The following is a 12,416-nucleotide window of genomic DNA, read 5'->3' on the forward strand; positions in this document are numbered from 1 at the left end:
ATCCCTTGATTAGTTTAGTCTGGTATTTAAGGTCTGGTTTTGAGTTGAGTCTTCCTGGGATCATTCGTTTAGTTTCGTCTGCTAGTTCTGTTCAGCTCTGTTTGCCTGTTCTTGACCATCCACAATTAAAGGAGATTTTCATCAAATCTGCATTCCGGCCTCTGCGTTTGGGTCCACTCCTGCTTCCCCAACCTGACAGATCTGATCTTCCCTGGACACAGTCTGCTTAAACATGATCTCCTGCTATGAAGCCTTTGACAGCAGGACATCAGGCCTCAGTGATGTTGGTGGAGACCAAGAAAAACAACATGCCAGAGGCCTGTACTACAAAGCAAGTTCAACATACCCAGGATATCTTTTCATTGCCTAGCTTCACTGAACCTAACATTGGCTGTCCAGATAACTAGTACTACGAAGCTGGTTATCAACTGCTCAGTCAACCCGGGGTTTTCCTGCTACGAGCGCGATCATGTGACAGAGGTGGAGTTTTTAAATACGAGTGACATCATCAGAACCATGAATGAAGTACTTCATGATATGAGATGAAACGATGAAACCAAGAACCTACAGAAAACTTTTGTTTTACCAACGGCAAAAGGTCATATTCAACAAAATGAAATGTAAACGATCCTGTAATCATACAACAGAATAAGAAGATGTAGAAACACTAGCAATAATTTCTACATATTAAAAGTAGGCCACAGCTTAAAATACATGTAGGAATTATTATATATGACTTAAGTATAGAGAGAGTATTTTTTGCTATTTAGTTGGATGATGAAGAAACCATCTGAATATGTCACATAAAAAAACTTAAAAAGTAACAGACTGTTTCTGCTACTGAAGCAAAGAGTGTAAAAGTAGTTAATAACTGATGAATCTATCTGACTGAAATGTTGCTTTATAATCATGGAGCCAATTAACAGTGTTGATTATTTCTTTTAATAAAAGACAAGTTTTCATTTTTATTTCCAACTATCATCACACAGGTGTCTCATGTTATTCTGAGCTGCAGTGATGGAATCAGAGTGTAAAATCATCCACACTGTCAACTGTCACTCCAGGGATAAAGTCACCTTTGTACAATTAAAACGCAGCTAAAATCATCATCATTATGTGATTAGTGTCATAAACTATCTCTGTTTGTTAGAAGCTCTGTTTTAAAACCAGAGTGGAAACAGAAAGTCTGAAACTATAAAATGTTTCTACTGACCTATAATAATGTATATATTGTTCTTCTTTACTTGTCACTTTATTGTAACTCACGACTTTTGTCCATGTCGGGATCCTGTAGGAATGATGACTCCATTGATCTGATTGGTCAGTGGTCGGAGTGTTGACAGATTGTGATGTGATCCTATGAAGTTAACCTGCTCCACAGCAGGTTAGCTGCTCAGCATCAGTTACCATGGTGATGAACCCCAGTAAGAAGTGAACCAGCGACGTAGGACTGAAAACCCAGACTTAAACCTGAAGTTACCTCGATAACCCCAAATCCTGCTTCATGGTACAGGCCTCTGGTCACAATATCAGTCACCAACAACAACCTGTAGTTAGTTTGAGTGACAGCTGCCATCTAGTGGTCGTAGTAACTGTGAAGTGGAGCAGTGGTGCAGTTCAGGTGATGTTTATATATGTGGACAGATTTCCTCATTCAGAGGAGGAGGCTGGATGGAGGCTTTAAACCAACAGTGGACTTTGCCACAGGAGACCATAACTACGATGGTTATGATGGTTGCCATGACGACAAAGGTGGTCTAACTTTAAGGAAGTAGTAACTTTAACCCACCACATGTTTCTCTATTCTTAACAAAGTGATTATTTTAACCCAAACCATCATCTTTCCTTAAACCTAACCAGACCTGAACCATGAAACATCATTATAGTTTAACAGTGATGTGTGACGGTTTTATAAAACACAGACAGATGATGTCGTCCTGCTGATTACTGCTGATAGAGATGCCAGATTAGAAAACGCTGCTATGTGTCGTTCTGGAGTCACATGATCAAACCACTGGTTGTTTAATTTGGAGGAGTTGTAAAAACAGTATTAGTCACTGAGGTCAAGAATTAATTTTACATCAATGATATGTCTTCTTATGAGAGTTGGATAATAACAGACACAAACATTTTACAGTCTGACCTCTGATCAGCAGATTTATGTCCATGTTTGAAGTCAATAGGTCGATAGATAGACCCGTCACTCTTCATGGACACACAGCTGGGTTCAGGAGAATCTGGTCTCTGCTGATGGATCCTGATGGAAACAGAGAAATGATAAAAACAAGTGTAACTTACAGTGTTGATCCTGAACATTGTTGTGTTGGTGTGTAGTTTGGTGTCGGTGAACTTGAGCTTCCTGCTCAGATTCACATACAGCTGCTAGTTTAGTTGCTTCCTGCTGCTGCAGACTCACCATCCTGGTGGTGTGAGGCTCATTGATGCCTGTCTGCAGTTTCTCCTGGACTATTTGGCATTTGTCCTGATCTGGGCCTTGTCATAGTAAATGGTGTCTGATCCTGCTTCAACTATCACTACTGTCCCCATAAACCTCAATCAAGATTCAGAGTCTTCCACAGCTACCTTCCTAACTGAAGAGTTAAACAATTCAAATTGTCAGATTATTTACAAGAAGTTGTACTTTTGATCGTCTTTTACTGTTTTGTTTATCTTAATAACATACTGTTGCACGTCAGTATTGACTCAGTGTGTTTCTGTAAAAAGATCACATGTCTTGTATTAACTCAGATACTTAATGTGTTTGCTGTGTGTTTGCTTATATATCATTTATAATCAAGATTATCTTGAAAGTGACATGTTTTTAAAACGTATAACAGACGTCCGGGTCAGACAGGACGTCAGATGGACCATTTTAGACAGTAGATCATATTAAGTTGTTAATCTCAGCATATAGCAGAATGTACACTGTATACAGAAACATTAGCAGAATAGTTAAATAGTCCTGTTGATGATGGTAAAGACATATTTTGACGTTGCTGGAACATCCAGGTAACATCACGGATAGCAGCACAACTTTCATTGTGGAACTATTTTTGAGTCATTACTTACTGATTAAGTTTTGCTGGGATAATATAATCAAGCTGCAATAGAATTTCATTCTCTACAACAGAAACATGCAAATATGTTGCACATATGCAGATGAGAACAACTTTATCGTGAGTTCAGCTTCATTTAAACACAGTTGAGGTGATCACAGAGAGCAGGACGGTCAGAACAGGTTTAACATCAAACAGGAACAGTTTGCCAGTCTGTTCCCTCGGTTCAGTCTGTTAGTTCAGATTTCCACATCAATATTCCTTTTCTACCAACTGACCCCTGGGGGCCTCTGTAGTTTGTGCATCGAGGATAACTCTAGTTTATTACAAGTTTGGTCTTATTTTCTGAGTTTTGTCCCTCATTTATATCAGAACTAACAACACTGGGGTCATTAAATTAATTCCTGAAATGTGGGACCACAGTGACATCACTAAAAATAAATCTGAAGAGTCAAGAAACATGAACAGTCAGACAATCAGTCATAACTATCATATCAATCTTAAAACATACTGAGATCTGATAATGTGGTGATACAGTTAATGTTTTTAAGACTACAGAGAAAAGAATGAGACGTGATTAATGAGTTCATGACAAACAAGGGGTGATGGAAAGAAACAAATATTTTATATTCTTACCTCTGATCAGCAGATTTATGTCCACTTTGGAAGGCAGTAGGTCGATCCATAGACCGGTCACTCTTCATGGACACACAGCTGGGTTCAGGTCCAGGTCCAGATCCAGCAGAGTCTGGTCTGTGCTGCTGCTCTGGGCTTCAACACAACACACACAGAGCTTTGAGTGTGAATAATGATGGTGCAGTGATGTGAGTGGAGAACAGTGATGGACAGTTAGAGATCCTCATCTTACCTCTGAGCTTTGGTCTGGCTGTCATGTTCCCCACACAGAGAGCTTTTAGAGGGAGGGACTCCCTCCTCTCTGTCCTCACACTGATCCATAGCAGAGAAACACCTTCACACAAACACAACAACAAGCTCATTCATTACAACAAGCTGCACATCACAGAGCCACACTGCTGTCTATCACACTGTCATTCTTTATTCTACCACCAGATGGAGCCAAAGTCAGTCATTACTTTCAGATTTCCACTGTGGATACATGTTGAAGAAACTGCATTAACTATATTCCTTTTTATACAGTTGTATTTTTGTCCACTAGAGACTCATATGCAGCAAGTTATAGTTCACTTCTGTTTAAAAACTGATGACATGATATATTTTTATTCAGCTGTGTGACAGAAAGAAGAAAATACTCACCAGGTGAATTCAGATCCACATCTGGTCACAGAGTCGTTCTACCTTCACCTGTAGAGGAAACACAGAGAGAAGCTGCAGCTGATTCTCCTTCATCAGTCCTTCATCATCAATCTGAGGACGCTGTCACTCTCTCATAACTTCACAGTCAAGTCCAAAACCATAAAGATGATATTGAACCAGTGAACCTTGCAGCAGAGTTCAGCTCCAAACACACAGGAGGAACCTGCCAAGACTCTCTGTGAGGACATTAAACAATCTCACAGTGCCGCAGTATTCTGATTTACCTGGAAACTGATGTTCATCTGTCCACAAACTAATGTCATTGTTGTCTGTCTGATGTGGACAAAAAGGAGCAAAACATGTGGAATATTTAAACAACTGAAAGCTTTAACCCTTCCTTTACCAAAATACATTATCTCCACTTTGTCATGAAACTGCTGCCCAGCAATACTGTTGCTGATGTATTTGCAGCAGATTTTACTGTTTTATGGTCAATTAATTAACTGACTACAAAGCATTTATTTAAACAACATGATTTACTTTTAATGATATTTTGAAAGGTAAATATTCATTAATATAACATGTAAAAATCAGTATCATTGTACTTCAACCCTTTAACACCCAGTGTCATTTGTGTTCTGTACTTTATATTTGGGGAAAGTTTTCTGTTTGAGAATGACTGCAATGACCAAACACATGAATCTGATCTATTGATGAACATATTACATGTTAATATTCATTAATATTCATTAATATTTTCATTAAACTAGAAGTCTGAGCTGGATATTATTCTTCTCCATATTCTTATGTAAAATAGGTAGACAACATAATCTAGTTAATTAAGAATAATTAACAGACCACCAGCCCCAAATTTATAATACTAATTTTTTTTTAATGAAAAATGAAAAATATGTTATTAGATATAATCCTAACATTTATTAAATAAACAAAACATTTATTTTGAAACAGTCACAAGAACATAATGATTTGCCTCCAAATGTAATAAAATCCTCAAAATTGTTATAATGTTCAAATTTTCTCCATATTTGTGCTTCGTTATATCCTGAACCACAAAATACAATTTAAAGATTTGAATATGTTAGTTAGTGACAAGAGATAATAAAGGCCTGTGTTTTAAATCTTTAAAGTTATCTTTAAATATTTTAAATTATGATAAAAGTTGAACAGAGAAACTCAAAGATAGTTCACATGTTCTGTTAGTTTGGGCCCCTGATGGCTGACGGGCCCTAAACAGCCTCTAAGTTCTTCCAGTCTGGGCTGGTTCTGGTCCATCTAGAAAGGATTCTGCAGCCTTTGGGACAGTTGAGACATGAACTGTTTAAAATGAGCTTCAGTTAAACAGAGTCAGTCTCAGTGTTGTAAGATGACTGTTTGAACATTTGGAGGATTAACAGTTAAAAAAAAAATGAACCTCAGTGAAGTTGATCAAAGCTGTCCGACCAGTTCTGACACTTCCTGCATTTTTCACTGATGATGGAAGATTAAAATACAACTGCAGTTGATTTTACCTGCTAATCACTAACAGTAATACATATAAATTATTCTAGTATTGGTGTACTTTAACTTACATAGAAAACAAGAATATTTATACCTGCAAACATCAAATATGTATTATTGAAACAGCCAATCAGCATGAAGAAACATTTCAGCTGTAGTCAAACAGTGATTCAATGTGATCAATGTGATCAAAGTGATGGTGTTGATCAGACATTAACAGATTTCTCTGGTAGGATTCTCACCTGCTGAACTCACTTCAGGTCAACTTACAGACACTTTCCACCTTCATGTGTTGAGGAAACATCAGGAGAGAAGAAGCTGCTCGTTCTGCCTCGTCAGTCCTGGTGTCTGTGTGCATTTGATCTGAAGACGCTGTTACATCCTCATAACTTCAGAGTCCAAGTCTAAAAAACATCAGAGTGACGTGGAAACCAGTCTAACCAGTCAGTGTCAGAGAGACCAAACATCAGTTGATGTAGTTCTACTATCTGTCCAGTAGATGGAGCCGACTGACCATCTAATAATCTAACAAGCCTTCACTCTGTTCCTCAGTCCTGGTTCCAGACCAAGAGGGACCGGCGTTTTTCTGAGTCCTTACTACAAATACTGCTTCTAATAATACAAGTATAATAAACATGAACTGTCTTTTGTTTATCACTCTTCATGGACACACAGATGGGTTCAGGTCCAGGTCCAGGTCCAGCAGAGTCTGGTCTGTGGTGCTGCTCTGGGCTTCAACACAACACACACAGAGCTTTGAGTGTGAATAATGATGGTGCAGTGATGTGAGTGGAGAACAGTGATGGACAGTTAGAGATCCTCATCTCACCTCTGAGCTTTGGTCTGGCTGTCATGTTCCCCACACAGAGAGCTTTTAGAGGGAGGGACTCCCTCCTCTCTGTCCTCACACTGATCCATAGCAGAGAAACACCTTCACACAAACACAACAACAAGCTCATTCATTATAACAAGCTGCACATCACAGAGCCACACTGCTGTCTATCACACTGTCATTCTTTATTCTACCACCAGATGGAGCCAAAGTCAGTCATTACTTTAAGATTTCCACTGTGGATACATGTTGAAGAAACTGCATTAGGCGCGTTGCAGCCGTGGGTGTTATGGGTGTTGCAACACCTGCACTTTCACAGAAACATGATTCCATCCTCCTCACTTTTTCCTGATGACACAGTTAACAATTTAAAACCACTACAACAGCTGATGTATTGCGTTTGGGAGCCTCTGTGTAGCGCTGTTCTGAAACGTGAGTTAATCTCTGTGTCGTTGCCTAGGAAACTCTTGGTAGCGTAGCTCCTTTTAAGGAATAGGGTGTTGCCTAATATGTGTGCCTAGCGGGTGAGTGAGTGACTCGCCTGCACACACAAACCCTTAAACATCAATAACAACAACAACAAGACACACAAACAGCAACACACTGTAATATATAGAAATTAAATATATATAGGGGAGAACGGGGTAACATGAGACACTTTTTACATTTGATGATTTTACTGCAAAATAAAAGTGTATTTGTTTCAAATAATAGTTACTATATATACCTCCAGTTGTTGTGTACCCATGGAAATTAGAACAAGTTATCTAATTATTATGGTTTTAGAACAATGACCCATCAATAAAAGTTAGTCCTATGGCACAACTTGCCCCAAGGTAGGGGTAAAATGAGCACTCTACACGTAAAAAGTGCTATTAAATATTGATATAAAAATGACACATAATCAAACAATTTTGAGATAATTTTGAAATGTATTAATGCCATCAATTAAACAAAGGCAAAAACTAATACTTTTAAGTAAAATGATGTTTGTGTCACTTTTGTTCAACATGTTACCTCAACATTTTCAGTAAAGATTAAACTGTGAATTTTGTGTTACAGTAGCTACAGAAAGAATATGTGTGTAAAACAGTCAGAATTCTCTGATTCAGTTTCTTAAATGTGAATATTTTCTGGTTTCTTTAGTCTCTATGACAGTAAACTGAATATATTTGTGTTGTGGACATTTGAGGACGTCGTCTTGGGAAACACTGATCCACATTTTCACCATTTTCTGAAAAGCACAATCAATCCTCTAAGTGATGAATGTTTTGTTTGCCATGGAAACGCACAACATTTGTAGGATAAACAGTCTGACAACTTGTGTCCTAGCAACACCAGCTCTCAGTTGCTGTCAGCTGTTGCCATGGAAACACACACTCAGAGACTTGAGGCTTAGAGAAGAAAACAGTTTTTATCTTATTTTAAAAGATGTAAAACTCTTTAGTTTATATTCTCTTACAGAGAATTATAATTTAATGTTTTAATTTTAATAACTTCAGTCGATTTGATGATAAAATAAACTGACGTGTTTCAGTTTGGACTAGTTGGTGAATAAAGTCAGTAGAATCAGACCTGCAGCCCTCAGAGGTCAGAGGTCACTCTCACCTCCACCCTGTCAACAACAGAGTCACTACATTACCCACAATGCTGCCATTGCTCTGGTCTGTATTGAAGTAAGTCTGATCTGAATTCTTTTCTCTCCTGTGTTTATGACTCAAGAACAGGTGAAAAAAAGATCAGATTTCGTCATTGTTGTTTAAAACCCTTAAAACTTATTGTGTGTTTTTTTTCTGTCCAAAAGAAAGACATGACAGTAATGTTACATAACGTACATATATGTATCTTGTGTTTAGAGCTTGTGGAGAAGTTAAAACTCACCTGGAAGAAAACATGAGCGCTTTCAGTCCTAGTAGAACATGGTAGTGGTGAATTTGTGCCCTCTTGTGGCTGAAATGAGTACGACAATAACAAACACTTAAAAAATCCTGAAAAAAAAAAAAAAATTTCACCAGATCAGAGACGTGCAGACAAACTGAAACAGAGCAGCTGAGTGATGTTTATATTTCTGTTTTTATTGATCAGAGACACGTTCAACATCTGCAGCTCAGATTATTATGAAGATGATGAAGAAGAGCTGCTCACATGACCTGAAACCTGCCGTCCATGTTATTAGTCTGACAGAAAACTGTTATTGATCAAGCAGAAATGTTAAATCTTGTCTGGTTTCAGCTTCTCAGATGTAAATTGAAACTCTTCAATAATCTGCAGAAGAATCAAAGCTTGAAAATAAAAGTGGAAATCAGGAATCACTTTGTTCACTTCAAAGATTGATGATCACTGAATGTTGTTTGTCACTGTTTTTTCCTGAGCTAAGTGAACGCATCACCGTTCAAATGTCCCGACGTCCAGCTGATTCTGTCTTCACTTCAAACTGTCACCTTCAGTTTAGAGCTGCAATCATTAATCAATTAGTCCATCGACACAAAATTAACTTTATGTCATTTTTTAAAGCAACAATCTGCTGGTTTCAGCTTCTCACGTGATGATTTACTGCTTTTCTTCATCATACATGACAGTAATCTGAACATTTTGGGGTTTTGGACATTTTCACTATTTCCTGACATTTTGAAAAGAGAATTATTGATCTATTAATTGATAAAATGATGCTTATTTGCAGCTCTGGTTCAGTTCAGAACAGAACAAAACTAAGCTCAGCTGACTTATTTATCACATCATGATGTTTCTGAGAGTTTCTGCTGAGGAAGACGTTAAAAGTGACCTTGACCTTTAACGAGGAAACGAACACAGATCAATATCTACTGATTCAGTCAGTGATGATGACGATGATTCACTGTCAGTTCACTTTAAAGAGTCACTGATGAAGATTTGTTCGTACATGTGCAGATTTCAGTCAAATGAACGGTCGTCATTAGTATTAATACACATATAATCACCTGAGACATGATCATTAACAACAGCTCCGCTCACCTCATTAGCATATTGAGATAAACGATCAGATGTTCGTCCAGATGACGTTCAGATCACATGACTGAAAGAACATGTTGTAGACACACACACACTCATTAATCCAGGTGAGGTGGATCATGACTTCAGGTGTTTCACCTCCTGATGTTTACAGAGGAAACTGACTGAAATCAAGAGTTTTATTTCTGTCACACTTTTACTGTTCTGCACTGATCTGTAGACACTTTTCAGATTCACACTTTAGATTTGATTCAGATTTTTATTTGTTTACACAAATGCAAAAGATACAAAGTGATAAAGACAGAAACAAGAGCATAATGTGATGAAGAGGAGAAACCATCATCGGGGCTGAAACAGGGTCTCTGAGGCAGACGTTACTCCGTTAGAATAGGAGAAAGAACATTCAAAGGATGAAAGAGAGAAAACTAAAGATAAGATTGTGCACAGTAGCAGACATCTACATATACAAGAACACAAAGTCATTAAAGTTAAAATGATGAGATTATAATTACTAGAGGGCAGTTTATAAAGGATAATATGAGATAATATGGAGAAACAAACCTTTTACAGATAAAATATGAGACGGCAGAGCGTCTACAGGACTGAACCTCTGTCAATGAAACCAAACTGTAGCTGAGATGTTTGACAGACAGCAGGTCTGACTTTACACTTATTTAGACTGAATAATTGTGGAATTGATGATTGTAGGAACACAGTTGATGATAATATGGAGGAAGAGTCCTGAAACTCTTCATCAGATCTCATGTAAGAACATTTTCTTCTCCTCAACCTCTCTGACGTTTTTCTCTGTGAGGTTTGTTCCAACAAGTAAAAAAACGAGGGACGGGTTGGGTCCCAATTGTATGTTAGAAAGTTGAGCTGTCCAAGCACAGAACGGAGCCGGAGATGCTCGAGCTGTATGCTGTGGAAAATAAGTGTCTTGTGAAGTGCTGTGATGTAGTGAAAAGCCGGTGCCAGGGCCCTCTGGATGTGTGCGTACAATAACCGCAGGCTGAGGAACTAAAAGGGATACGGTAGCGGTAGTGGTGCTATGGGGAAGTCTTTTGGGCAGCAATACTCTTAACTGGGAAACCCTAACCCAAGTGTACTCACTTAGTATAAATATATGTGGAGGAGAGTCACATCTCATCCATTAGTCAAGGAGTAAACCGAACTTATCAGATGCATCAGTGCAAAAAAGCACCTAAGCTGCGACCTATAAGTTCAATCTCCTCCGAATCTGTCAGATCCTCAGCCTTAGTTGGGGCGACCTTTAATCAATACTTTGGAAAAGTCATAATATCTGTGTATAACTTCTAGCTAAGAGTGAATTCCAGACCTCTCTAATTTCCAACTCACAAAAGTTCACACAGGAGAAAATTTGGGTTAAAGCTGGAGAGACTGGTCTGATCAGCCAGTCATTCCAACTCTCAATAAATTATCCGGTTGAAGATAATATCCAGTTCCATGAATCCCCTGAACAACCTAGAGGGATTTAAAAAGAAAAAAAAACAAAAAACCCCTGAGAGTAAGGACACAAAACAAAACAAAAACAAATGTTTATATAAAATCATTCCCTGACTGAGGACAACTAACCAGACCTGACTCAGACTGATGGTGTGTGTGTTAAAATCTGTTTGTGTGACTGAACGGAAGTGAGTGTGTCTGAAAAGAAAAAGGATCAGAGACAGTGATGCGCTGTGTGAGAGTTTAAAATTGCATATTGCACAAAGCTTAATGGATCCTGTTGATTCTTAAACAGAATAAAGTGAAATTTAATTAATTTGCTCTATCTCATAAACGTAACACTTTGTTTATGCAAACTGTTTTATCCAGTAAATCTGCAATGTGTGTTTATTCCGAAGAACATGTGTAAATGTATGTTTGAATTGCAAAGTTGGAAGTAAGTGCATGGGTGCGAGAGAAGTGTTGTATGGTTGAAGTGGAGTAGGCCAGGTTGTGGCACAGATAGAAAAGTTGTTGTTGCGAAGTTAAAATTGAGAAGTCAGAATTGAAGGGGTTAAAGAAAAGTTAAAGAGTTAAAGGAGAGGTGTGAATGACTGAAGGGGACGAGTGTGATTGGTGTGAAGGGCTAGTGGGAGTGAGTAAGGCGTGCATGGACGTTGTAGTACAGTTGACTCATAGTTTGGCAACCGGCCCGGAAAGTACACAGACGCAGAGAGTTAAAAATAGTCCCCCCTCCCTTGTGCTCACCCTGAGTCCTGCACAGAGAAATTAATTGTTTTTTAATCCAAGTGACCATAGAAGAAGATCAGTTTAAAAGGTGCCAATAGCAATATGAGTATCGTGCCAACAGCCTTGATTGGGACTAAGTACCCAGAGCTCTTAAAACAAATTAAAAAAAATTCTGAAAAATGGGAGAAGCAAGCAAAAGGGATGACCTCAGCCTGGCCTAAGGATGGCACGTTTGATGTGACAGTGTGTGAGGATATGGAAAGGCGAATCAAAGACCATAAAATAAAAGACAAAAGTAAGAAAAGGTGAGTGAAAAGAGATTTTGAGATAAAAATTTTGAACATGTTCAAAGAAGAAGGTGAAAACTACAGGGCACAGTGGAGATCACTGTGCCAGGGGGGAGGTGTTAAAGCAAATAAAGAAAATAAGAGTTGCAACAGTTAAAGATTAAACAAAGATTAGGAGCTGTCTATCATCCACAAAGTCAAGGAGTGTTTGAAAGAATCAACGGAACCTTAAAAGCAAAGCTGAATAAAATACGTGCTTGCTTC

General features: G+C 38.2%; 1 protein-coding gene and 1 long non-coding RNA gene across 3 annotated transcripts in view; both read right to left on the minus strand.

The window, feature by feature from the left end:
• Positions 1-12,416, minus strand: part of LOC122965689 (NACHT, LRR and PYD domains-containing protein 3-like) — a 162,662-nt gene that overhangs the window by 20,873 nt on the left and 129,373 nt on the right. The window lies entirely within an intron of this gene.
• Positions 4,016-12,416, minus strand: part of LOC122999508 — a 35,452-nt gene continuing 27,051 nt past the window's right edge. For both annotated transcript variants that reach the window (XR_006407752.1, XR_006407751.1), the window contains 2 exons: positions 4,332-4,379; positions 4,016-4,026 (listed from right to left, as the gene is read on the minus strand). This is a non-coding gene — a long non-coding RNA (uncharacterized LOC122999508). The remainder of the gene's footprint in view (positions 4,027-4,331; positions 4,380-12,416) is intronic.

Source organism: Thunnus albacares, chromosome 16 (assembly GCF_914725855.1).
Source record: "Thunnus albacares chromosome 16, fThuAlb1.1, whole genome shotgun sequence".
Taxonomy (NCBI): Eukaryota; Metazoa; Chordata; class Actinopteri; order Scombriformes; family Scombridae; genus Thunnus; species Thunnus albacares.